Consider the following 27,638-nt stretch of genomic DNA (forward strand, 5'->3'; position numbering starts at 1 on the left):
GAAGAATGTATGGAATGTGGACTGTCAGTAGGGTGGGTAGTCCGGGAGGGGAATAAAATCTGGAATGTGAAAAATAAATATAAAAAATTAATAAAAAAGACCATAGATGGGAAGTTGATTTACAAAATATTGTTATGGCCAAATGTAAAATACACAAATATCAGTAAGAATAAATACATACACTATAATTATATTTTGGATCAATATCCAAGAGTTAACAAGAATTTAATTATATAGCTGTCAGAAATACCTAATTTGAGAAAAATTTCAAACTTCAAGAAAGAGTAAATGACAATTTAAAATAAATAGGACACTATAAAATTAACAGATAAAATAAATACTATAATTTGTCAGAAAGATGGATTCCAAAGTACTCTAGGGGAAATTCTGTATATATTTATATTATATATGTGTGTGTAATGGTATGATGGGCTCTTTTTTTCCCCTAGACTTTTCTTCTTTATTGGCATCCTTCATTTCTAGAAACATTCTCTTTTCCCCCACCCATCCACTTACCCCTTCTTAAACAGATAAGATAAAACAAACTGTAATTATAACACTTGAAAAAATACAAATAAATCCATCAAATTAATAAAACCTATTGATTGGCAAATCCAAAATGCCCATTGAACCCAATCAATATATACAAAAATATCATTGCATATATATATATATATATATATATATATATATATATATATATATGACAACACATTTAGAAATATGTTGGAAGTAGGCAAAGGAAATAACTCATCAGATACACAAAAGCCTGATTCCTCAGAAGCTGCTATGGGACACCTAAGAGAGTGGAGTGACATATCTAAAAGGCTGAATAGTGAAATGCATCAAGCAGCAATACCATACTTTGCAAAACGTTTATAAAGTTGACTCAGACTCATCAATGGAAATTAATAAACATTTTAGCTAATAAAAGCAAGAGCAGTAATATCAGTAATATTACTACTACAAAGAATATACAGGGAGCCAATAAGCACAAGAAAAGTTTCCAGTATATTGAAGTTATTCCTGTTTTTTCCTCCTAGCCCCATGCTCCCAGAAATAAGACTCAGACTCAAATATATTTATAAATACCTTGGCCATATAGCTTGATTCTACTCTGACTAGATTAAAACTATAATAACCTAATTTTAACTTACATTTCGCCACGCTGCTGTTTACCTGTGCACAGGTACCATGTGCCCTTCTCCTCATGTATTTCCAGTATCTCCTGTGACAGCTGGCTCTATCCCAGAATTCTTTTCTCCCCAGATGTCCAACCTTCTATTTCCTCCCTAACCCATAGGATAGAGGCTTTTTAATTGACAGGTGATGCATTCATACAGTATATAAGATATTCTCTCTGCACAGATGTCATCAAGCATCAGATAAACCCACATAATTATGAAATACCATCAGTTCCTTGTGAAGTTTGTAGTTTGAATCTAGAGAATCAAATACATCCCCTTAACTTCACTTTGAACCCTGAATAAGTAAAGTCATGTAAAGCCTGTGTGTTCTGCTCATGCATTGCTAGCAGAAATGTAAATGAGTATCACTAGTCTAGAAAGTAGTCTCTTAAAGAGTTTAAAGTAGAATTACTGCAGAATGAGGAAATGTCATGTTTGAGGGTTAAAGAAAAGACTCAGGGAATAAAGGAGCTTGTTCTTCAAGCCTCAAAACCCTGAGTTTTATTTTTATAGCTCATGTAAAGACAGAAGGAAGAACTGACTCCATGATAGTATCTTGTCAGCTCCTCAAATATGTGCACATAAACACACACACACACACACACACACACACACACACACACACACGCACACACCCCTACCCAAATGCATGCCCACATTCATGCACAAACATTTATAACAGCCTTCCTTGCGATGGAAAAGAACAACATCAGATTGGAAGACCTTTGCCTACAAACATAAAACAAATTTTAATACAAATTACTACTCATCCATATAATATATTGTGCTATAATCATCAATTATTCTCAAGAGAATTATTCTCAGTAAAATAAATCCCTAAATCTTTAAATACAATGTGATACTTTTATGAAATATTATAAAAATGTAGGAAATCTTAGTGTTGTTCAGGGCTAGAGAAGAAGCTAGAAGTTATAATTTTATGTTTGAGGGTCACCACAAGATGAGAAACTTATTAAAGTGTAACAGTATTAGGTAGTTTGAGAACCACCAATTTTGAGTACAAGGTTATGAATTTCCCTAATTCCCTAGTTTATGGACAATTTGTGAGAGAGCATAGAAAAGTGAATTAAGTTCTTACCACTCTGCACATATTTTCTTCTTATCTGATTTTTTCCTGTCAACAATGTACATTTTCATGTTTCTGCTAGGTTTGTGCTTTTTATTCAATGGCAAAGAAGCCCATTTTTAAGTCTTCTATCTCTTGCAAGCTATTGAACATTCACTACAAGATAACGGAAGAATAAATAGAAGAACAGATGGATAAGGGGCGTTGTGGATTCACCTAAGTCATTTGCTTTACTCTTACTGCCTTGCTAGGTGTTGCATTGCGCTCTAACACAGGAAGAGGAAAGAACTTTTGAGTGACAGTTATTTCTCTCACTTTTTTTCTAGAAGCAATTTGGTCCAAGAACACTTGGCATATCAACTCTGAAATGTTTCCAGCCTTTTGTTCTAGTTCTTTTTTTTTTTTTACTCATTCAATAATAACCCCTACCAGAAACTAGCAGGGAAAGAAAGAGAAGGTTAAACTCAATCCTGTCACATGTTTTTAGACGTTGGCAGCTCCAGAAATGGTTTTGTAGCCGAGAAAATGGAATGCTGGTGAAGAGTTTTACTTGAAGCACTATGAATACCATTTATCTGTGTGTCTCTGGTTTCTAATTACCCATGTGGAGTGACAGTTGGCAGGGCCATGGAGACGTCCATGGACTGAATTATTTTCTTAAATCATCAGTGTATAATACTTCAACACAAACATTTTATAGATGTAAAATTAGGGTTTATGTTTCATGATATGGAACCTTGCTTGAAGTTACTGTGATATAAAATTTATATCTTGACATAAAATAATAAAATATGATTATTCAGACTAAATGTAAACTTTAAAACCTTGGACAAATTCTCTCCTGGTTATTACTAATAGAGTTAGTAATCTACTGTTTTATACACACACACACACACACACACACACACACACACACACACACATACACACACACAACTTCACCAGGCACTACTAGGTCAATATACTAAATACAAAATTGCTAATATACATACTCGACAAATAAGAATTTCACCACTATTAACTTATTTTTAAACATAGTATTAAACAATTTTAGTTTAATCTATTTTAAAATAAGAAGCATGAGAAGCATATCCAAACCTTAGATATTTAATTGCTACAAAAGGAAAAATGTGAAAAAGTTATTAGACAATGTTTTAAAGAATGGAGAATGTTTTCATAGACAATAATCATAATGAAATTTTGTTTAAAGTATATTCCCTAGTGCAGTGTTTATTCATTAACCACCATATAAACTTTAGAGATGACCAGTCATAAGGTTACTAATCCATAAATGCTACAATGGTGTTCCTTCTTGAGGAAGTTTGCTTATGGCTATACACGGCCTTGTTGTAGACAGAATAAAAATTTTCAATGATTTTGATGGAGAATTGAAAAGGCTACAGACATGCTAAATTTTGCTTTCCTATCTATGCTGATAAGCGAGACACACAAATTCATTGGAAAGCGATTCTATTTATAGTTCAGTTAACTCTCCACTTGAAATCTTCCCTTCATAGTTACATGGAGCAGGTGATCTGAAGAATTTGCCCTAGTTACAGAAATTTGTCCCAAAGGGCACCAAAAGATACATTAATCACATTGACAGTCAGGCACGCACTTGCATCTGTTCAGCAGCAACACTATACTTCCCACGCACTTACAAGTGTCTATTACATGTTTTTCATTGTGTGCAAGCATAAAACTTTCTTTTCTATATCTGAGAAACTGCAGTTCAGACATTCACACATATCACACACACACACACACACACACACACACACACACGCACGCACACACACACTTTATTTTGTTAGAAAAAGAGAAGGTAAAGTATTTGATAATAGAATATGTAAGTTATGCTTAATTTAGAGCCTGCCAACAACAGTATATAAGTACAAAGCCTGTATATTATCATTTAAGCGAATATGAAAGTGTATCACAGTGAAAAATGAGTGGTGGCTAACTTTTTTTTCTCCATAAAGAGTTTCACCCATTTTTAACCTAAAATGCTGACAGAATTAAACATTCAGCAATAGATATTCTGAGTGAGTCTCATTAATATAAATAGACCAGATATTCATGAGGATCTATGTGCAAAGAATTCTTATCCAAGTTAATGGGGTCAAGCTTAAATAAAGCTCTACCCAGAAAATAGGAGCTTAGCATTGCAAGTACAAAACTGTAACTCTTTGTCTCTTTTGGTTGTTGTTGTTGTTGTTGTTGTTGTTGTTGTTGTTGTTGTTACTGTGGTTTTTTTGCTGTTGTTGTTATCGTTGCTGCTGATGCTGTTGTTATTATTGTTGTTTTTGTCATTCTCATTTTCTTCAGTGCTTTCACTTCAAATGTATCCTACTGTTGTAAACTTCTGCTAAGGTAGGACATAGCCTTTGCCATTGCTCTTCCTTAGTTGGAGACTATATCAAATGCTAAACACAAAATGAAACCCTAGTGTAATGGATGATGGTTAGAATTGTCCTTCCTAGGAACTCAGGGAAGTCTATTTCAGGATGTAGGAGCACATACTAAATTTAGAAAATAGAAGTGGGGTCTTTACTTAGAAGGTGTGCTTCTGTGTGATTTCTTTTTTTTTTTTTCAAAGAATAGGAAGTGAAGCCCAAATATGTGTGTGGGAGAATCCTATGTCAATACTTGCCCATCAAGATTTACACATTCACAGCCTATTTTTCCTGAGCAGAACTACTGCTTATTCTGTGACCTATTGAAATTCAAAAGTGAAATAAATAGATTGTTAGTCTCAGTTCATGAAAATTATTCTATATTTGCTTAGAAAGGAGCCTGGATTAACGAAACACACTTTCATGCTACACAGTAATTTTAAATAACATAAAAGAAAGTAGCAAATGCTGGAAGAAGGAACTTCTTTCAATAATTGCCCAGATTTTGGTGTTTTCCAGCTATGAACCCAGGAGTAGACATCATCGTGTGAGATGCAGAAAGTAGTCAATGGCTGTACCACACACTAGTTGAAAGTGTCAATCATAATAGCCTAACACTTGCTATCACTGGTTCCAGGTAAGAGTCAGTGATACTCAGTAAGAGGGTGCTTTTTTTCAACTTTACAGGCTGTTTTCTCTTTGGAATTCCGTGACAGGAGGTTTATCTGTCACCTATCAATTTACAAATAAGTCAGAAATAACAAAAATTTTTACACAAAGCATTATTTGGTGGAACTAGCAAAGGCATAAAGCAGAAAACTCCCTAAAATAAATTACAGTCCAAGGAATTAAGTAGCTTTCAAAACTAGAAATCTTACCAAGTATCCAGGGTCTAAGGTATGAGTTCAGATGTATGATTATTTTCAGAAAGCACTTGCATGTGGCTTCCAGCAAATGCAACTTAGCTCCTGGCGTCTCTTAATGTTTTTAAATATCTAAAAGCCATGTTTTGAGTGTTAGATCCTGTCTTAGTTAGAGCTTTACTGCTGTGAACAGACAAGGAAAGTCTTATAAGGACAATATTTAAAATCATCAAGGCAAGAGCATGACAGTGTCCAGGCAGGCATGTGCAGGCAGAGCTGAGAGTTCTACATCTTCATCTGAAGGCTGCTAGCAGAATACTGACTTCCAGGCAGCTAGAATGAGGGTCTTATAGCCCACATCCACAGTGACACACCAACAGGGCCACACCTATTCTAACAAGGCCACAATGTCTAATAGTGCCACTCCCTGGGCCAAGCATATGCGAAGTATCACAGATCCTGCATAAGCTGTATGTTTATGTGGCTCTGAGTATATCTAAGATAAGGAAAACCAAAGGTGAGGAGCACTAAGCAAGAATATTAGGGTCTATATTCTATGATATTCCATATTTATGTCATGTTAATGATACGTAAAATTTATATTATGACATACAATATAACTATTCAAAATCAATTCAAACTTCCCATGAACAAAACAAATTCTCGTGGTTATTATCAACAGAGTCTGATTTTAATGGCTTCCGTTGATATATATATTTCAGTTCACCAAACACAAATACTAAGTCAATATATTCTGAGTCTGACTCAATATACTCAGTACTTTGAATTTGAATTCAAAGGAAAGTTCATTCAGCTTTGCTGAAGTCTAAGAAATACATTGAAAACTCAGATGAAAGTCTGATGTAAAAATTCTTTCATCGAGCCAAGCATGCTCTAGGCATCATGTATTAGTCCAATTTAATTGTTCTGTTAACTCCTCCCCTAGCCGCCCAGAAAAGTAGCTCTCTTCTGTTTAGAATCAACTCCAAACAGTAAGGATTTGGTGTTTTCTTCCCAGATGTACCATAGATTTATCATGTTTTCTGATCAAATCTGTCAACTAGTTTCAATGTAGCAAGAGTGAATTGGTAATCATCACCATTGGCAAATCTATCATTGGCAAAGTATCATAGCACTATACGTTCTTTAAAAGGAAAATCTATATGTATTAGTTTGTTTACACAGGGGCCCTATGTGTGTTCAGCACAATGTGTTTAAGAAACAGGCAACTTGAACAAGAAATCAAGTGACCTTGTCAATCCATAAAGACACAGATTTTATATCACCCCAAGTGTTAGCCAATAAACCACACCAAAGACCTCACCCACTCTTAAAGAAATAAGAAAACATGAAAAAGTATATCATAAAACATTTTTTTAATTTTAACCAGTTATCTTTATTTGAGCAAGTACATGCATATATTTTACTGTTAGGATCATCCTTTTATAAAACAGTGACTATGATAGCAAAAAGTGACTGGTACTATATAATTTACTCAGAGCCTTGAGTTTGAAGTTTGAATCATAGTCATGAGCGATGTAACACTTGGAAAATTTTAGGAGGATTTTATTGCCTTTCTTTGCTTTGCCTGTGGGGATATGGTGACTACATGACGGCTCCTAGAATAGACGTGATTTAGCTTCTGAAGTAAACTGTGCAGAGTGCTTAAACTCTAAGCTCATGTAGCTTTAATTATTAATAAAAGCAGCATGGCTGCCATCTCACTCTGCATGTCTGAAAACTGTCAAGTGCCATATTAATATTTAACTGTAAGAACAGATATTAATTGCATGACAATCTTAACAACTAACTGATTTAGATGACATCGTTCTTAGTACAGGGAGCTTAGGAAAAGGTGGCACTTCCATAAGACTAGTAGAGAACCTATATACAACGGAGATTCTATCTCCTCAATAAACTGTTTTGATAAAAGAGAATAGATTCTTTTTTTATCTTTATTAACTTGAGTATTTCTTATTTACATTTCGATTGTTATTCCTCTTTCCAATTTCCAGGCCAACATCCCCTAACCCTCCCCTCCCTTCTCTCTATGGGTGTTCCCTCCCCATCCTCCCCCAGTACCGCCTCCCCCCCAACAATCTAGTTCACTGGGGGTTCAGTCTTAGCAGGACCCAGGGCTTCCCCTTCCACTGGTGCTCTTACTAGGATATTCATTGCTACCTATGAGGTCAGAGTCCAGGGTCAGTTCATGTATAGTCTTTAGGTAGTGGCTTAGTCCCTGGAAGCTCTGGTTGGTTGGCATTGTTGTTCATATGGGGTCTCAAGCCCCTTCAAGCTCTTCCAGACCTTTCTCTGATTCCTTCAACGGGGGTCCCGTTTTCAGTTCAATGGTTTGCTGCTGGCATTCGCCTATGTATTTGCTGTATTCTGGGTGTGTCTCTCAGGAGAGATCTACATCAGGTTCCTGTCAGCCTGCACTTCTTTGCTTCATCCATCTTATCTAATTGGGTGGCTGTATATGTATGGGCCACATGTGTGGCAGGCTCTGAATGGGTGTACCTTCTGTCTCTGTTTTAATCTTTGCCTCCCTATTCCCTGCCAAGGGTATTCTTGTTCCCCTTTTAAAGGAGTGAAGCATTCGCATTTTGGTCATCCTTTTTGAGTTTCATGTGTTCTGTGCATCTAGGGTAATTCAAGCATTTGGGCTAATAGCCACTTATCAATGAGTGCATACCATGTGTGTTTTTCTGTGATTGGGTTACCTCACTCAGGATGATATTTTCCAGTTCAAGAGGATGGGTTCTTACACCACAAGTCTCGGTAAAGGTCACCACTCTGTGACATGAAACGAGCCTTTACAATTACAATCATGTCTAAACTTGTAATTGAAGTGCACTCTATTTATGATTCTTTTTTTAAAAGGTAATTTCAGTAACTAGTACCACATAGTTCTAAAGTGAAAAAATATTTCCTTTCCATTGTGAATGTCATATTAATTACTTATTCTTCATCTAACAATTATACTGATTACCTACCACATATGGAGACACAACAAGAAAGAAAATAATCCTGTTTTTCTCATCTGTAACGCAGTTTCATGGTGAAGAATGGAAATATATATATTTCCTAAGCATAGTTTCCGTATTAGAGTGTCAAGTTTGGCCCAAATTGGCTCTGTTCTAGCATCCTTTATCCTTTTGCACTGTATAAATAGCATTATAAATCAAGAGTCCATTTTTGGCCACTGAGCTCAAGCCAACCATAGGAGCTAAATCTCCAGCAATCAGCCAGGTACTGAAATCTGACAAAACATGACTCAGATGTAAACTGACTATAGGAAAACTCTGACAATGTCAATCAAGTTATTTTATATGTCACATTTATCTCTGGCTATAAATATCTCACCTACACTTTCTGGGATTTGGCATTGTAAAGCATCATTAATTTGAAATGTTGACCAGGTTATTATTGTTGTTATTATTATTATTGTTATTATTATTATTGTTTATTATTATTACTATTATTATTTTCTTGCTAAAGATCAAACTAAACTACTCTTCAGTACTATTTAACGACTAGTGGTTTAATAACAATTAGCAAATATTAAAATATAATACAATGTCAAGCCTTCTGAAATGCTATAAGGAAAACAGAAATGCTCTCTTATTGCTGTATAAGATGGGTGTATGAGGTGGATAGGCCCAGGGTTTTGATATTCTAGGTATTTTTAGAATTGTTTCCTAATGGAGACTAAGGCATGTAGATCTGGAGTTAGTGGTTTTATAAGGATGGCCTGGGTCAAATGGTTCTTCCCTTAAATAATAGATTCAGAAAATAATAGATTGTTTGTATTTTATGAATATCATTGTATGACATAATAAAAGCCATGGATGAAATCACACGAAGTTATCTGGGAGGCAGGATTATTTGTGTAAGTCTTAGAGCTAGACAAATCAAATTCTTTTTCAATATAAAGTTTTGGCAGAATTATGGCAGGTAGTATAACCAATGATGGAAATGCAAGTTTTTTTAAGAAATTACTAAATATTAAACACATTTCGAAGACACTAAATGTTACATTTGTGTGTAATGTCAAAAACAAGGACAGTAAGCACTCACTGTCTGGTAGCTACATACACATTCACCATGAGAACTGAACAGCGGGTTGTGAGTCTATAGAAAGAGACTTACAGACGCTGGACCACCAACCAGGCAGCATAGACCAGCTGATATGAGGCCCCCAACGTATATACAGCAGAGGACTGCTGGATCTGGACTCAGTCAGAGAAGATGCACATAACCCTTCAGAGACTGGAGGCTCTAGGAAGTGGAGAGGTCTGGTATGGTGGTAGGGGGACTGGGGAGAAAGGGAGAAGGGTGAGGAGGTGTGGGATGTGGAACAATTTGAGGATGGACCAAGAAAGGGATAAAGTCTGGATTGAAAAAGATTAAAGAATAAAAAAAAAAGAAAAAGAAAGAGACTTACTTGGACAGTTATGACAATAGAAGTATTTATAAATTTCAGGATATAATAAAATATTTCTTGAATTGTTTTAAATATAAAACGTTAACCCCTCTTTAAAAAAACTGTCATTTCCTGTACACATACACTTGTTGAAGATGCTACATATCACTTGTATTACAAACTTACTTAAGACCAAGTTGGCACACATGAATGGCGAAGTAAGAAGTTTGACTTATGTCACCCAGGTCTCCAGAGCTGGTCTCCCAAAAGGGCTCTCACTACTAAGCACACAGGTAAAACACCACTTTTGCTCCAATAACTGTCCAAAGAGGAACCTGCTAGGAGCACACAGGGCACAGGAACCACGGAGCAGCCTGGAACAGGATCCTTCTAGTCTCCATCTGCATCCAGAGTTAAGGCTGTCCCACAGCCCTCAGGACCCAAATCCTGCCAAGAGAGAGCCGGTTTCCAAGAAGTGCTCTTTCTACTAAGATCACAAGCTTATAGGCCCACAGGACAGAAAGGCTTCAGTCAGAGACAGCAAGACCAACTAACAGCAGAAATAACTAGATGGCAAGAGGCAAGCAAAAGAAACTAAGCAACAGAAACCAAGGCCACTTGGCATTGTCAGAACCCAGTTCTCCCAACACAGCAAGTCCTGGATGCCCCAAGACACCTGAAAAGCAAGGTTATGATCTGATTCTCATGATGGCGGTAGAGGACTTTAAGAATGACATAAATATCTTGCTTAAAGAAATACAGAAAAACACAGGTAAGCAAGCAGAAGTCCTTAAAGAGGAAGCACAAAAATCCCTTAAAGAATTACAGGTACGCACAACCAAACAGGTGAAGGAATTGAACAAACTCATCCAGTATTTAAAAATGGAAATAGAAACAATAAAATCACCAAGAGAGATAACCCTGGAGATAGAAAAAATAGGAAAGAGATCAGGAGTCATAGATGCAAGCATCACCAACAGAATAAAATAGAAGAGAGACTCTCAGAGGCAGATGATACTATAGAAAACATTGACACAACAGTCAAAGAAAATGCAAAATGCAAAAAGCTCCTAACCCAAAACATACAGGAAATTCAGGACACAATGAGAAGATCAAACCGAAGGATAATAGGTATAGAAGAAAGTGAAGATTCCTAACTAAAATGGCCAGTAAATACCTTCAACAAAATTATAGAAGAAAATGTCCCTAATCTAAAGAAAGAGATGCCCATAAACATACAAGAAGCCTACAGAACTCCAAATAGATGGGACCAGAAAAGAAATTCCTCCTGTCACATAATAGTCAAAACACCAAATACACAAAACAAGGAAAGAATATTAAAAGCAGTAAGGGGAAAAGGTCAAGTAACATATAAAGGCAGACCTATCAGAATTACACCAGACTTCTCGACAGAGTCTATGAAAGCCAGAAGATCTTGGACAGATGTCATACAGAATCTAAGAGAACACAAATGCCAGTCCAGGTTACTGTATCCAGCAAAACTCTCAATTAACATAGATGGAGAAATCAAGATATTCCACGATGAAACCAAATTTACACCATATCTTTCCACAAATATAGCCCTACAAAACGTAATAGATGGAAAACTCCAATATAAGGAGGTAAACTACACCCTGGAAAAGGCAAGAAATTAATCTTCTTTCAACTAACCCAAAAGAAGAGAGTCACACAAACATAATTCCTCCTCTAATAACAAAAATAACAGGAAATAACAATCACTTGTCCACAATATCTCTTAACATCAATGGACTCAATTCCCCCAATAAACATAGACTAACAGACTAGAAACATAAAGAGGAACGAGCATTTTGCTTCATACAGGAAACTCACCTCAGTGACAAAGGCAGACACTACTTCAGAGAAAAGGCTGGAAAAAAATTCTAAGCAAATGGTCCCAAGAAACAAGCTGGAGTAGCCATTCTAATATCTAAAAAAATTGACTTTCAGTCAAAAGTTATCAAAAAAGATAAGGAAGGACACTTCATACTCATCAAATGAAAAATCTACCAAGATGAACTCTCAATTTTGCACATCTATGCTCCAAATGTAAGGCCACTCACATTGATGAAAGAACCTTTATTAAAGCTCAAGGCACGCATTGCACCTCACACAATAATAGTGGGAATAATCCCACTCTCATGAATGGACAGATCATGGAAACAGAAACTAAACAGAGACATAGAGAAACTAATAGACGTTATGAGGCAAATGGATTTAAAAGATATCTTTAGAACGTTTCATCTTAAAACAAAAGAATATACCTTCTTCTCAGCACCTCATGGTACCTTCTCCAAAATTGACCGTATATTTGGTCACAAAACAGGCCTCAACGGATACAAGAAGATGGTAATAATACCATGCACCCTATCAGATCACCAAAGACTAAGGCCGATCTTGAAAACAACAAAAACAAGAGAAAACCCATATACACATCGCATCTCCTAATAACACCAGAAGCTACATCTATCAAGTGACTTCACAAACATGAGTTGAACAAGGAGGACAGCAAGAAGCGTGCCTACATGAACAGCAAAATTCTCACAGCACCTCAACACTCCACAGTGAACTCTGATAACTTGTGGAAAGCTGGCAGTGTAAGAAGTCTCCCAGTCCATTAAAGCAACCAGTGCTAAAGGGTCAGGTCTGAAAACTCATATACACATACCATCACACTGACTGACCATGATTTATTTAGTACTATACACATGAATCCATATGGCTATAAGAATCTGATGGCAATGAGTGAAAAAGGAGGTTATAGATTTCAAAGCAATTTGGGAGGGATGTATGGGAGAGCTTGAAGGGCAAGCGGGGAAGGTAAAAATATTGTAATCGCAGGATTAAAATAAAATGAAAAGTAAAATATGGACTCAAATTTACATAAGAATACACAAAGTTTCAATTTAAGGTAATACAGACAAAATACACTTGCTTGTCAAATGGTTTAAGGGATAAAACTACACCAGGGTTTTACACACCTGCCATTTCTGTCCCACTCTGGGAAGGTAGAGGTGAGGTTGTAGACAACTATTTACTGTACAATCTTAATAAATAATCATTGCTTAAATATATTTACTTATTAAAGGCTGAGACAACCTGCCACTGTACATCTGTAATGAAAATGTGGAACGAGCTACATGGGTCCCCCTCCTCCCAGCATGTGAGAAGCTATGTTCAGATTATAAATCCCAGGAGAAGGTTGCTGGGTATTCTTTTGCAAAATTCCAAGTATTTGTAGGAAAATGTTCCTTAGGTATTAGACTACATGTTATTAAAATATCATTTAGAACATTCCTGTATTTGATATATCTCTTAATTCAGGGAATTTCAGGTTTAACTGAGAGCTAGGTTTTTTCCCTAATACTATTTATCTTAATTCTATGTGTATGTACCTGTGTGTCTGAGTGTATGGAAGTCCACCACTCTTGTGAAAGAGCTAGATAAAGAAGAAAAAGTGTGAAATCCCTTGGGAGTAGACATACAGAAGGATATCAGCTGGCAATTGGTTTTGGCAACTGTACACAGTGGTTTTAAGCACTGATCCATCTGTTCAGCCCCGTAGACTCTTTTAAAATTTAAATCAAACTGTACTTTTCTGAATAATGTTCATATAATGTTATGAAATATGCAGAAAGCATTTCCTTACCAAATATTTTGAAAGAATTCAGCGCCAGCTAATACCTTAGAATTTGGGTATAATATGCAAATCCAGGCTTTGCCTTTAACGTAGTATAAAACCTGTCTGACCACACTTTATTCATTACAATTTATCCAGACAATCTTTAGCAAGCAACAGTTAAGGTAAGGCTGGTCGTTAGTTCAGAATTGTTAACTGAATTTAGTAGACAGCAATTGAAACATTTGCCATTTGGTAAGCTGCACGAGTACATGAAGGAATGCTTCGTTTGAACGAGTGAAACATCTTTTACTTCAATGCTTCTGTCAGTGACTGGCCACATTATCTCTTGTCACTGCTTAGGAAGAACACAAGATACTGCTGAGTCAGCAAAATCGGCACACTTAATACAAAGTATACCTTCTTCTTTAGCACCCTGTCTAAGAGAGTCTGATTTCCGTGTTGCAATCTTGGATTTGCTTTACTGTTACTATTTCAAAAAAATGTTATAATGAAATGCCATACTTTATTTCTAATCAAACTTAATGCAATAAAAATATTTTTTGATGTTAAAAGCAATCTCAACTTGGTCCTGTTGATATTACATGTTTACATTTTTTAGCACTCAAAAAACTGAGGCAGAGATGTTACATGAAGATCAAAGCAAGCCTGAGTTTCATGGGCTCTGTATCAAAACACAAAATGAAATAAAATCAAATGTTAAAAATTTATTTCTGCTTCACTAGACTTACAGACTAATGTAAAGAAGTCTGAATTTGGCCACATATGGACTCTTGTTGTGGGTACTTTCCTTTACTGCCACTCTTATCCGTATCTCAATGCATTTCAACCTTTAAAACGTAGTGTGAAGTCACTGGTCATATTTGGACCATGTCACACGGTGGTGGTTTGAATAACAATGGTCCCAATAGGCTCCCGTACTTGAATGTTTGGTTCCCAGTGGGTGGACGGTTTGGGAGGAATCAGGAAGTGTGGGCATGTTGGAGGAGATGTGTCCCTAGTATGTCCGTTTTCAAACTTTAAATGCCTGCACCTAGCAGTGTATTGCTTTATCTTTCTGTCTGCTGCCTGCGGACCCGGATGTAAGGTAGCAGCTGTTTCTCTAGTGCCATGCCTGCTTGCCTGCTGCTGTCCCACAACCATGATGATCATGGACTAACCCTCTAAACCTCTGCAAGGAAGCCCTGGATCAGTTGTTCTCTAACAGAAGATGTTTTGGTCATGGTTTCTCTTCACAACAATAGAACAGTACTAAGACAGCCGGCAAAAGCCACGACTATAAGCTCAAGGGTAGTTGATCGATTTTCACAACCATATTGTCAACTTTCAATCTAAAGTCACAGTGAGTTTGCAAACGAGAATAAGTTGTATGTCTCACTAGTTCACTGAGTAATTCTGCATTCTGATACCTACTTTGAGGGCAGAAATCAGTACATAACGATGTAAGAATTAAAATCCAGTGAACTAAAATAATACTACTATGAATACCACTAGTAAATGCCTGCCTAGAAAGCAAGAGCAACAGCTAAGGCAGTGATTCCTAACTCTCACCCTCCAGGATAGTTGTTGGCATGGGAATACCTCATTGCTGAATCTTACGTTTTGAATATTAAGATAAACTGATATTAATATCCAATTTATACATGATATTTTTATATTTTATTTTTACAGTCATCAGACTATAATAATCTGTATTTAATTTGTATAAAGTAATTTAAAAATGATATGGAAGATAAATACATTATCCTGTCTTTCTATTGCTTATTGTTTTCAAAACTTGTTTTAATATATTATTAAAAATAAAAAAAAATTTTATAGCATAAATCATCCATTCTTTAATATGGCATTAAGGAAGACAGTTAATCAAAGGCACAGGCTTAATGATTATTTTTCAGAATTATTTTCATTCTTACACCTTTAATTGTACAAAAGTGAGGGATAGTTGATGAAAACTGAGTAATTTTTGAGTTGCTTCAACTCTTGTTAATTGTAGCACAGCCTGGGATTCATCGACTCATCACACAGTTGACTGGCATGCATGCCAACACATGCATAAAGCCATGCCTGAAATGAAATGTTTGAAACTGCTCTTCATTTGCCTGGTCCAGATGTATAGGATGCATTGTAGAATAAATGAAAGATTAAGTCAGCCACCCACGATGTTATATTTCCTTTGTTTATATTCTAGATAAAATATTAAATAATATTAAGGAAATTTTGGAATTTCTTTGAGTACTTTAGTTCATAAGTTAGTGGTTTGAGCATTCAGAAGGCCAGTTTTGGAGTAGCATCCTATAAAGAAAGGCAAATAAAACAAACTAAAATTTCTCTCTGTCTCTCTGTGCCTCTCTGTCTTTGTCTCTGTCTCTCTCAGTCTCTTTATGTCTCTGTCTCTATCTCTCTGTCTCTTCTGTCTCTCTGTCTGTCTCTGTCTCTGTCTTCTGTCTGTCTCTGTCTCTCTCTCTGTCTCTCCTCTCTCTCTGTCTCTCTCTCTCTCTCTCTCTCTCTCTCTCTCTCTCTCTCTCTCTCTCTCTCTTAGTTTTTAATTATACAGCTTGCTTCCAAGCAATAGGCAACTTTAGCTGCAGCACAGGGACTTACACAGCCAGGTCAGCAACCACAAGAGTGGCTTTCCCAGGCTCTAAGGAAACAGTGAGCTAATGGGATGTTATTAGTTTTACACCAACTCAATAGTGGCATACAGATGGGAAAGTAATATTATTTTGCAAGTATCTTAGAAAAAGAAATGGAGAATGAATATAAATAAAGACATATGATCAGTGATTATTGTGAAATCTGAAATACATGCACAGAGAAGTCTTCCTATTACTCCTTCAAAAAAAAATAAACAGTTAAGTCAAATACAATATTTGAATGCTGTCAATAGTGCACATGTGTCATATTCCAGGCTTTAGAGATATAGTTAAAATTATACACTAGAACAACTCATTTCCCTCACTATGTATTTTGAAAAACTATTTCACACTGCCAACTATTTTCTAAAGTGAAATCAACATTACATAGGATTGCTACTTGAAGTAAAGCTTTCCTTAGCTAATCCCTGAAGGCACTCATTTCAATGAAGACTAGATAATATTACTATTAATTTTTCTAAATTTAGTCCTGTACTTGTACTGAAGAGACGCCCTCCAGCACCAGCAAAACCTAAAGTTCAAGACTTTTGCCTCTGGCCCAAGAGTTAGAGCAGGTGGCACCGATGACGAAGAACAGGTGGGGGCGTCAATGTATGGCTTCCGTGTGGAATTCCTAGCGTGAGCTTGTTTTCTTTGATATAGAAAGTCAAGTTTGTAATCTAAAGATGTCATATGCAAAGTGGCAGAAATCACTCATGCCTTCAGAAGAAAAAGAGGAAGAAAAGAAAAGAAAACCAGTGAGGAGATGACCAGCTAGAAATTGAAGGTGCAGAGAAGTATTGCATAGTACATGAGGGGCCATCAGATGCTTTGCCACCAGGGTTTTACACAGTAATGTTGCCCATGTTCTTTGAGTTCACAGTAAGGATTTACTGCCTATTAAGCTACCAGACATTCTTGTACAGTACAGCCAACTGAAGATTGGCACTTAAAATGATAATAAATAATACCGGATTAACTGATCTGGATCAGTACAATTTTAGCACATCTCTTGGAAACTATTCTTAAAATACATCATTTTAGGATTTTTTTTATCACTTAAAATATCTTTCTTATATTCTGGCTATTTAATAATAAATTCTGAACAGCTCTGAAATTGTTTTCAATGTAAAGCTTCATACAACATATTGTAACCCTTGTCTATGTTAGGGTTAGAGGTGACTTCCAAAGAGTACTAAATAGAGTACATCATAATGACACACACACAACTATCTTCTGGTCATCTGTTTCTCTCTTCCGTTGGTTTCACCATTAGTGAATATTTGCTTTTCAACATGAGACACTGAATCACTCGTTGTTCAAAACAGTTAAGTATTTTGTGAAACTTTATTTACCTACTACCCAGTAGCAGTGTCTGTTATGTTTTCCGAAAAAGCTCTCAAATCTTTATTAATCAATTATGAAGATAATTTATGAAATTAGTGAATGCACATTTTCCATCTTTAAATATTGGGTAATATCTACTCAAGCATGACAAAGGATAAAACGTTAACAGTCAGAGCATAGTGGTCTTTTGAGTTTGTACCAGTAACTACCTACCTCTTGGATAGAATAAATTCAGAAACTGATTCTTAAAAACAGAAACCAAGAAGAGAGAAAATGAGTAGATCACATATGGAGCATTAAACCAGGGCCAGACATTCTACTGAACATAAAATGGTTGTGTCATGCAGTGTTTATAATGTGCTAATTTAATAAGTAGTGCACATAGCATGAGAAAGAGAAAGGGTGGAAAAGGGAGATGTAATGGCTTATTTATCCTGTAGCAATGGTAGAACCAGACCTGACTCTGGTTAATTTGGTTAACTATTTCCATAGTGTCTGTATTGCCACTTAGATAAATGTTTACAAAGGTTAGCAATTTGTATCAAACATAAAGATAAAATCATGCTGAACATATGTTTCCATAGGTCCTATACTTCAAAATTCTAATAAAGATCAACTGAAACTTGTCTGTTTGAAAAGATTTAGAGAGGAATTAAATGTTACCTCAAATTGCAAACTCAGTGGTTTTTTTTCTCTATAATTTAATGATTTTTGTTCTATTAAATAAAATATCCTCGACTGGACCCTGCCTGACACTAAATAAACTCAATTGCCTAAATTCAAGTTTTGACACATTTTTAACATTACACCATTTTTAACCAAAGTATTTTTTTTCTTGTTGTTCAAGCACGACGTTTAGATTTAAATACTCAAATTTAAAGCTACCAGCTAGCATGAAATGCTTTTAACCTAAATGTTTATCCGAGACAAAAGGCAATGTTCTAGAGCTGAGGAGGAAGAGTAGACTGGTCGAGGGAGGTCTCTCTCACACAAGTCACACACACAAAAAATGACTGTCACCTCCAACATCTAATTTTGAGAGTGTTCGATACATAATAGGGGCTATGTTGATTCATTTCCAGAAGTGGTCACCCTCCGGATGGTAATGAATGGTTTCATGTAGCATTACTTGCTCTGGGTTACAAAAGTCATTAGCATTAAGCTCAACACAGTATGGAAAAGAGCATTTCCAGAAAGGTGTGCACAGCACCACTGGTAAAAACCCTGTAGGATGTTATGCGAGAGACCTTTTTGGGGGGAATAAGGGTACCGGGATATAAGATCAAAAAGACAACAGTGGCTAGGTTCCAAAGGACAATTCCAGGCTGAGCAGTTTGGGCCATCATTTTGTGCATTAGTGGAAGCTGAAGGAGCATAAAGGGAAAGGGGGGGGGCACGGATAAAAAGCAGTGAACGGCGAGAGCCTTGAATGTGAGAGCTGAGGTTTGGCCTTCTCCCTTTCCCCTGCTGCCTTTAATGGAAATAATCAACAGGAATGCTGGGTGATTACAGTATATTTTTTCTCTGCGGGAGAGGGAGATTATGTACTCAGAACCATAAAGCATTTGCTTGCAAAATTAATTCAAATTGACTTGCACGGGAGCACTGTCACATGAATTGAAAACAGCTGAAGGATTTTTTTTTCTTTTTAAAGGATCATGATAAACAGCAATCAAACCACATGGAAAAATACCTGCTGCTTGGGCCTCAGAGACTTCTGGGAAGCTCGGATCTATTTAACATCTTTATTAATGAATGGGAAGATAACAGTTAAAAAAAAAGTCACATTCGCTTACGGAAAATGACGTAAATATCAATGAGAAGAAATCAATATATTTTACTATTAAAAAAAGTAATTCAACCCTAGATTTCTTACATGGACTATACCATTGGGTGTGGAGACATCTTGCTAGATATAAAATTCCTTAAAATTATGAAAGAAAAGGAAAATTAATACTTGGTATGAAACAAATAGAAGATGTAGTGGGTAAAGCAATCTGTTAAAGGATAATACCTGGGTGCTTCACATCACAGGGGAGGGAGGGGTAACCTATTTAACTCCTGAAAAATGATTTGAACATTTATTTCTTTTCAAATACTTGCTCCTTCGGTATGAAGAACCGGCAAGAAAGATGTAAAGAAGAAACAATTTAGCAAAATGATGTGTTGGACATGAGGCCTGACCGATTCTGAGTGTGAGATCCATACACTTGGGAGGAAATTAACTTCTCTCTTTTTTTCTTTTATTAGATATTTTCTTTATTTACATTTCAAATGTTATCCCCTTTCCAGGTTTCCCCTCTGGAAACCCCTTGTCCCATCACCCACCCCCTGATTCTATGAGGGTGCTCCCCCACCCACCCACCTACTCCCTCCTGCAGCTCAACCGGGGCATTCTCCTACACTGAGGCATCGAGCCTTCACAGGACAAAGGGCCTCTCCTCCCATTGATGCCCAACAGACAAGGCCATCCTCTGCTACGTATGTGGCTGGAGCCACCGGTTGCTCCATGTGTATACTCTTTGGTTGGTGGTTTAGTCCCTGGGAGGTCTGGGTTGTCTGATTGGTTGATATTTAAGGGAAATGAACTTCTGGAGAAGGTTGACATGGGGGTGAGAAAAAAACTTGCAAACCACCATCTGCAAGAGTGGAAGAGAGTTCCTCTCAGAGAGATGCTTTCTTGAGAGGATAGTATATAGATTCAGATTGAAAAGGTGGAATGTTTGGGTAGGCAATTGCAGGTGAGGGATGGAGAAAGTATTATTAGACGATAATATAGATAAAATTTACTTCTCAGATAAGTTGTTTCATGATACAGGGGAAAATGTGTTGGGTGCTCTACTATGTATAAAAAAGATTGTGCACGAGTCCATATGGACATCAAACACATGATCAATGATCCCTAATGAGCAAATAATGCACCTATATCACAATGCTGTTTTACAGGCCTGAACTTTGATGTCTGCTAACTCATCGTGTGTATTTGCTTATATAAAAATCAGATACAGCATTTGCCTCATAGGCAGAAGGAATAAAGCTGATCATTTTAAGAAACCGTCTTCATGATTGCTAAGTTTCCATATAGGAAATCTAAATCCAAATCTTTCGTCTTTTACATTTCAGAATATGCAAAATATCTTGAATTCCATAAATTATTTGTCTTATCTACACTATAGGTCTTGGGTGGCTTCTATTTTTCTAAACTATAAAAAAGACTAAGCTATGTTGGATCAGGCAAATTCTTCATTACACTGGCATTTGCACTGTATATATGAATATCCTTTCCCCTTAGAATATTTTATATCACTGTCAATAAAGAGTTTTTCCTGTATACATCAGTAGGTATGGTTTACACCCTTCTTCATTAGTTTGATCTTTAGCATCTCCGTGCTTGGTGTGGGCCCCAGTATATACTACTAGCTTTAACACAGTTCTGTAAAAACAAACCAAAAACGTAAAGCCTCAGCTGTGCTCAGGTGTTATGGGATACACTGGAGTTTTTTGCTTTGTTTTTTTTTTTTTTTTTTTTCAGAGCTGGGGATCGAACCCAGGGCCTTGCGCCATAGGCAAGCGCCTACCACTGAGCTAAATCCCTCAACCTGCTTTGTATTTTTTTTAATTAAAAACTGAGGACCTAAATAATTAATGCAGTTAAAGAGTTTCCTGATTCAAAACAAACGAACAAGCAAACAAACACCAAGTAGGACAACAGAATTCCGATCATCATTCATTTTGCATAATTTGATTATTCTCATTTTTTAAAGTGAATAGGAGTTTTATGTTGCAGAGAAATCAGAAAGTAGGCAGGGAGAAGCAAAAACAACAACAACAACAAAAATCTATAACTTCTGTTTTGACATAACTATAGTGTAAGCTTTTTCCTTTTTTTCCTCTCTCTCTAGGAAGACCAAGCAAGTCTACCTCCATTTTAAAACAAATGTGATTTAACTCAGTGTCTACATTCTTCATGAGATAAATAAGTTATTATAAAATATCATGACGATTCCTAAATGTTGTAAAAATAAACTTAAAATAATCATGATGTTTACTCTTTTTGATAGTGAGAATAAAATCTAGCCAAATAAAAACAGAGGTCTCAAGGCAACTCTGACACCATGCTCATGGGAGACCTGTGCTTTCCACACTGTGTGCTTCAGGAAGTCTAGCAAACCCTACTGGGAATGGTTAATTCCACTAAGTGCAGGAGGCAGGTGTGTACAGTGAGCCTCTCTAACAACAGGATGTGGAAAAAGAAAGTGGTGTAGGAATTTCTGAGACATAAAAATATAATCTGTTTTTAGCAGACGTCCCAGTCATTACTTTTATTCTCATAAGAATAAACCTTGGAGACAGTTGCTAATAATTTCCTACAAGCAACTGTTTCCACCCGTGCTAAATCCGTACAGGTTAATCAATGGTGAATGTTCCAGAAGGTAGCAGAAGAGGCCCAAATGTCAATAAAGTACAGATTCATTCAGTCAAAAGATGTCATGAACTTGGCTTTGTAGTTCAAGCATGAAAGGGGGGGGGCAGAGAAAAGACAGCATTGGGAGTGACTCATCTGTGGTGTCAATAACGCAGTGTCATGGGGATTTGGGTGTTGAGTGGACTCAAAAGGACCAACCACTTAAATTTAAGTAAGTTGCTTACCCTGGCTTTCCTGGCCTACAAAACAAAGCACTAAGGGCATCTTTGTGTATCCCCCTAGTTACGTTTCAACGTCAGTTGCACATATCCCTGTGCTGCAGGCATAGCTTTTTCATGTTTAGACTGAATCCAAAAGAGAAATGACATCGCTTGTGAAAAGTACACAAAACACAAACTGTTCAAGCGATGTGAGAGCCTGATAGTTCTGTGGTTCCTCTGAACACCTATATAAAGAGAAGTCAGGACTAGAAAAAAAATCACCACTTTCCTTTTCTTTTCTCTTCTTTTCTTTTCTTTTCTTTTTTGATAGCTCACTTTCCAAACCCTTCAGCTCCAGAATGACATAACTCTCTTCCTCCCTGCCCTGTCTGAAGTACCTGCAAGTGTGACACATATTCAGCACCCAGGGAATGATGTTGCACAGAGAGGTTGCGTGAAACTTTGTATAGCTTGGTACCTTAACACATGTTGAGAACCATACAGGAGAAAGGAGGTGAGGAAGTTTACACGGGAGGACTACAGACAGTAATGCTATCTAATAATTGATTGATGATTGAAAGAAATGATAAAAGACATGTCTAGATGAAAAGGGAAGATAGGTAATAGAATTAGCATTGAAAACTAGGCCCACACATGAACACACACATAACGAGCACACACACACACACACACACACACACACACACACACACATACACACACACACGCCATGAATTATTATGTACACAATAACTGATATACCTCCTGAAATCCAATCACCTGTTCTGATTAATGTAAGGGAGCAGAAGGACACCATCTTAACGTGCAACAACAACAAACATCTTTGCAAAAAAACTCAAGTCTTTCTTGGAACAAAAGGAAACTGTAAAATTTATGCAGCGTCAGAAAGTTGTCTGTCTCCAGTTACGACTTTGCGGAAGGACAGAAGAGTCCCCAGTGGAGAGTGAGTCATACAGGACATCCAGGAGAATGTTCTCAATTTCTTAAAACTGTCTTCTTCATTATGCTTACCCTTGTTGGGGGCATGGAATGCCTCTGGCTTTAGCTTTGTGAAACACATGAGTCGACGGAGTAGACATTTAGGTTTTCTGTAAGATCTTCCAACTTTGAAGCACTGACTGTGTGTGTGTGTGTGTGTGTGTGTGTGTGTGTGTGTGTGTGTGTGCGCGCACACACGCACACATGCATGTGCGTGCATGTGTTGGTGTGTTTATTGGATATATCCACATTATCATATCTATACAGCTATATGTCTATCGAGAGAGAGAGAGAGAGAGAGAGAGAGAGAGAGAGAGAGAGAGAGGAAATAGCTTCTCTTTAAGAAGAGAGGCCTGTGTCCACTTCTGACCTTAGCACTGGAATCCCATCTGGCTTAGACCCTGCAGGCCCTGTGCATGCTGCCACAGTATTTGTGAGTTCATATGTGCATCCTGCTGTGTTTAGAAAGCTTTCTTTCCTTTGTGTCCTCCACTACCACTGTCTCTTACAGTCTTTCTTACAGTCTTTCTGCCACCTCTTCTGCAGAATTCCCTGTGTCCTGAAAGGATGGATTTCATGGAAACATCACATTTAAGAATGAATGTTCCCCAGTTGCTCATTCTCTGCACATTTTCTAGTTTCCAGTTTCTGAATATGCTCCTTTCTACTGCAGAAGGAAGCTTCTTGGAAACTGTGCCTAGTTTTTTTTGGTTTTTTTTGTTTTTTTTGGTTTTTTTGGTTTTGCTCTCTTTTGTTTTTTTATGAGTGTTTGGATCTAAACTCAAGTACTCATAAATGAATAGGAAGCACTTTGATAACTGAGATATCTCCCAAGTTCATATAAAAAAATCATATATACAAAACAAAACTTTCAAGCACATGCACCCCCTATGTACTCCTCTAGGTTCCCCTCTAATTATGTGCTTATACTGGAATACAGTCATGAGGCACAGCACCAGTATTTGGTCAGTGAAGGCCAGCAAATATGAGTATGGTCCATAGTAGCTTTCAATGCAGCCCAGTACTCACTAAAATGCATTCCCAATGACAAAATAGTAGACAACATGCCTTAGACTGCATCTTTGTCATCAAGTGATGTATGGATGTATTACATGAAACCACAAAATTGTGTTATATATAAACCATTCTGAAATCAATGATTATTCCTCAAAATATATTTGTACACTTCAGGAAAAGCAAAATTTATCATATTTTATGTTTCTTTTGAGGTAAAGTAAGGAGGATAAAAGACAATGTTTGACAGATACTAGGATAATTCTCTCTAAAAATAGTGCTCTATGTTTTTATAACTTATTTCTTTAGATATTTCTGGTAGAAAATTGTATCTGATATTTATATTCTTTCAAGATTTATTTAATTAGAGAAAGTGTTGATTTCACTTTAAAATTAAATTTACTATTTCTGGGTGTATATGTCTTGCTTGAGAATCTTGTTCTCTATTTGTACCACTTAAATATGCTCTGCCATCACGTTTGTTGTTGAATAATAAACTTTTAAAAGTTCTGACTATTTCTTCCACCAAGTGAGGTGTCTCTCAGATGAGGTTTTTACAATGTTCTTCCTCTATTTGGTTTGGACAAATTAACAGAATCCGTGGATCTCTTTGAGTTGATTTTGCTTATGTTTGTTGATGAATATGTGTGTTGTTTTAATTCAAATATGAGATTATGCCAGCTCATTAATGTTCACCTATCGTTCCTGTTCCTTAGGCCTGCTGTGTCTTTTCATTGTCCATTTTCACTTTCTCCTATTCTTCATCTTCACGTTTGCTCCCTCCTTCTGCCTGGCTAGGTCTGTGGTTTGTCATTTGCAGTGAATTCTTTATTTCAGGTTTTACTTTTTTCCCCTTTCTATAATATCTTTATGGAATGGCCAATCTCTATTAGCATTTTGAATTAGATGAGATATACTTCTTATTGTTTCTTAGCCTTATTAGTCTTACATTTTTTAAGACATTTTATGTTTCCCATTGCTTATTAAAGTTAAAGTCTTCACCTAGTAAACCAATTCCCGAGAATCCTTAATGGAATATTTGATTACTATTGTCTTACGTGTTGATATTACTCATCTTTGCACTCTGTTGGTGTTTGGCGGCTTCAATTGTCCCCACATTCTAGGATTTTAGGTTTCTTTGTATCATCGGCATTCTAAAGTAATTCTCAAAACAGGCTATGTTTTCTTGTGTGTCCATCCATGTGATTGTTTAGCTAAATATCAAACAATACCTGACAGATTTAAAAGAAAAAAAAATCCTCTTCAAACATTAAGTGTTCTCATTTCCACCAAGTGACTATGTGTGCCTGTTGACACATCCATTCAACATTTACCTAAGCAGTGGCCTTTGTTTTCCTTTGTCCAGAACCTTAAGGCCACTCACAGGTGAAACAAATTGTTCTCAGGCCTTAATGGAGCATGCCTAAATCCTTGGCCAGCATACATTTCTGCCTACAGTCATTCAATTTTGAAGACTCATTTGCTTTAAACTAATAATGCCACTTCCTCTTACTTTGTATATGAATGGCTCCTAACAAAAATGTAAATCAACATTGCACCCACATTCTTCCACTCATGAAGGAAAAATTATCACTAATCTTATCTGAGTTATCTTCTCTGTCATCAGAATACACAGTATGCAGGTTAGCTGTATCAAAGAAATCATGACACAGAAAAATTTACACTCATTCTGAAAAGAATGAATATTGTTTTAAACTTTAGAATGAAAACTAGTATTATCCTAATAGTTGCAACTAAAAAAAATTAAAATAACATGATAATATTGGAATGCTGTTAACAGCTTTGCCCTTCTACAAAGACCTTTGTTTTCTATAAAAAAAAAAAAGGGGGACAAGAAATTAAGCAACGCCTCCCAAAGATTCCCGTCATAGAAGCAACTAGAGCACCATATTGATACTAACTTGAATATATACTTTCAACATTCTGTCTTAATGAATTCTCAATTGGAAAAGTGTAAAAGGTTAAACTGAACTCAAATAGAATAACAATTTCTGAGAGCTCTAAAAGTGTATCTTTAAACTGCATTTCCATCATATCTTTAGAAAGGACAATTAATATACTTATTAATTAAAACATTTTGGCTATAAATAAAATTTCAAAATATAAAATACAAACACACACATGCACAGAGAGAGAGAGAGAGAGAGAGAGAGAGAGAGAGAGAGAGAGAGAGAGAGAGAACAGTTGTAAAACTTTATGAGCGCAAAAGACAGTCTGGAATGTAAGAAAGTGGAATTGACACAAATAGATTCCATTATATTGACAGTCATTTTTATCTTTCTTACAATTTTTTTTACTTTTGGGTTCTAACATCTGAACAATATTACTTTTCATATTGTATCTATAAATGAAATTATAATTTGAAGTACCAAACTAATTTGAAGGTGTTGAATTATCTGAAAGCAAGGTGATATAGGGATACGAAGACATTATTTGGGAATTTTAAAGATTAATATGATCTATTTGCCTTTCTTAAAAGTAACTCTCTAAGAAAAGGTTTGTCTTAGTTTTCTTCCTGTTGTTGAGAGAAACCCGATGACTTAAGCAACAAGGGAAGGAAAGGTTCTTTTAGTAAGATAGGCTAATATCAGTCCTGGAGGGAAGTCAGGGCAAGAACTCAAATAAGATCAGAGGCAGGGACCTTGGAGGTAGGGTCCTTACTGGTTTACCCCTCATGGATTGTTCAGCTTGCTTTCTTACACAGCCTAAGGTTGCCTGCACATAGGTCATAGGCCTACAGTGGGCTGGGCCCTCCTAAACAAATAACTCAACCATCAGGAAAATGCCCCACAGTCATGCCCAAACTGAATGAGGCTAATGCTCAATTGTGGTTTCAGCTTCTCAAATGACTCTAGCTTGTGTCAGCATGATCAGCACAAACCAGCACAAGGACTAATCGATTCCACTGGTTTTCTCATTAATGAAAAGATAATTGTAATATTCTGGGTAATTATGTGGTTAGCAGAAGACGATTATAATATTCACTTGCTTAAAGTTGTTTCCATCTTATGTGTTTTGTGTACATGATGTGATAAATTTGTTGCTGACAGGCATATTAAAATAAAATAGATGTATAGTCTTAAATCCATAAGTGTAATTTTAAAACACACAATTGAAAATTTTGGGTATCTTGTCAAGGCACTTGAGTATAATTTTGGCTTGAAATTTTTAAAATGTCAAACTCTTAATTTTATAGGTTAATAAAATTCTCACAAAATTAGAATTGTTTTATTATGAAATTGTAAAAATAGATTTTCATCATAACATGATGACATTATAGAAGAATATATTTAATTTGGTCTTTCATTTTCTGATACATACTTGTGAATTTAATTGGGAAGAAAATCCTGTAATCCTCTTTTAAATCTGTAATATACATTA

The 27,638-nt window shown here is 36.3% G+C and overlaps 1 protein-coding gene across 8 annotated transcripts in view; it reads right to left on the reverse strand.

Annotated features, from left to right (window-relative positions):
• Epha5 (EPH receptor A5) overlaps nt 1-27,638 on the reverse strand; it is a 353,750-nt gene that overhangs the window by 292,444 nt on the left and 33,668 nt on the right. The window lies entirely within an intron of this gene.

Source organism: Rattus rattus, chromosome 11, assembly GCF_011064425.1.
Source record: "Rattus rattus isolate New Zealand chromosome 11, Rrattus_CSIRO_v1, whole genome shotgun sequence".
NCBI lineage: Eukaryota > Metazoa > Chordata > Mammalia > Rodentia > Muridae > Rattus > Rattus rattus.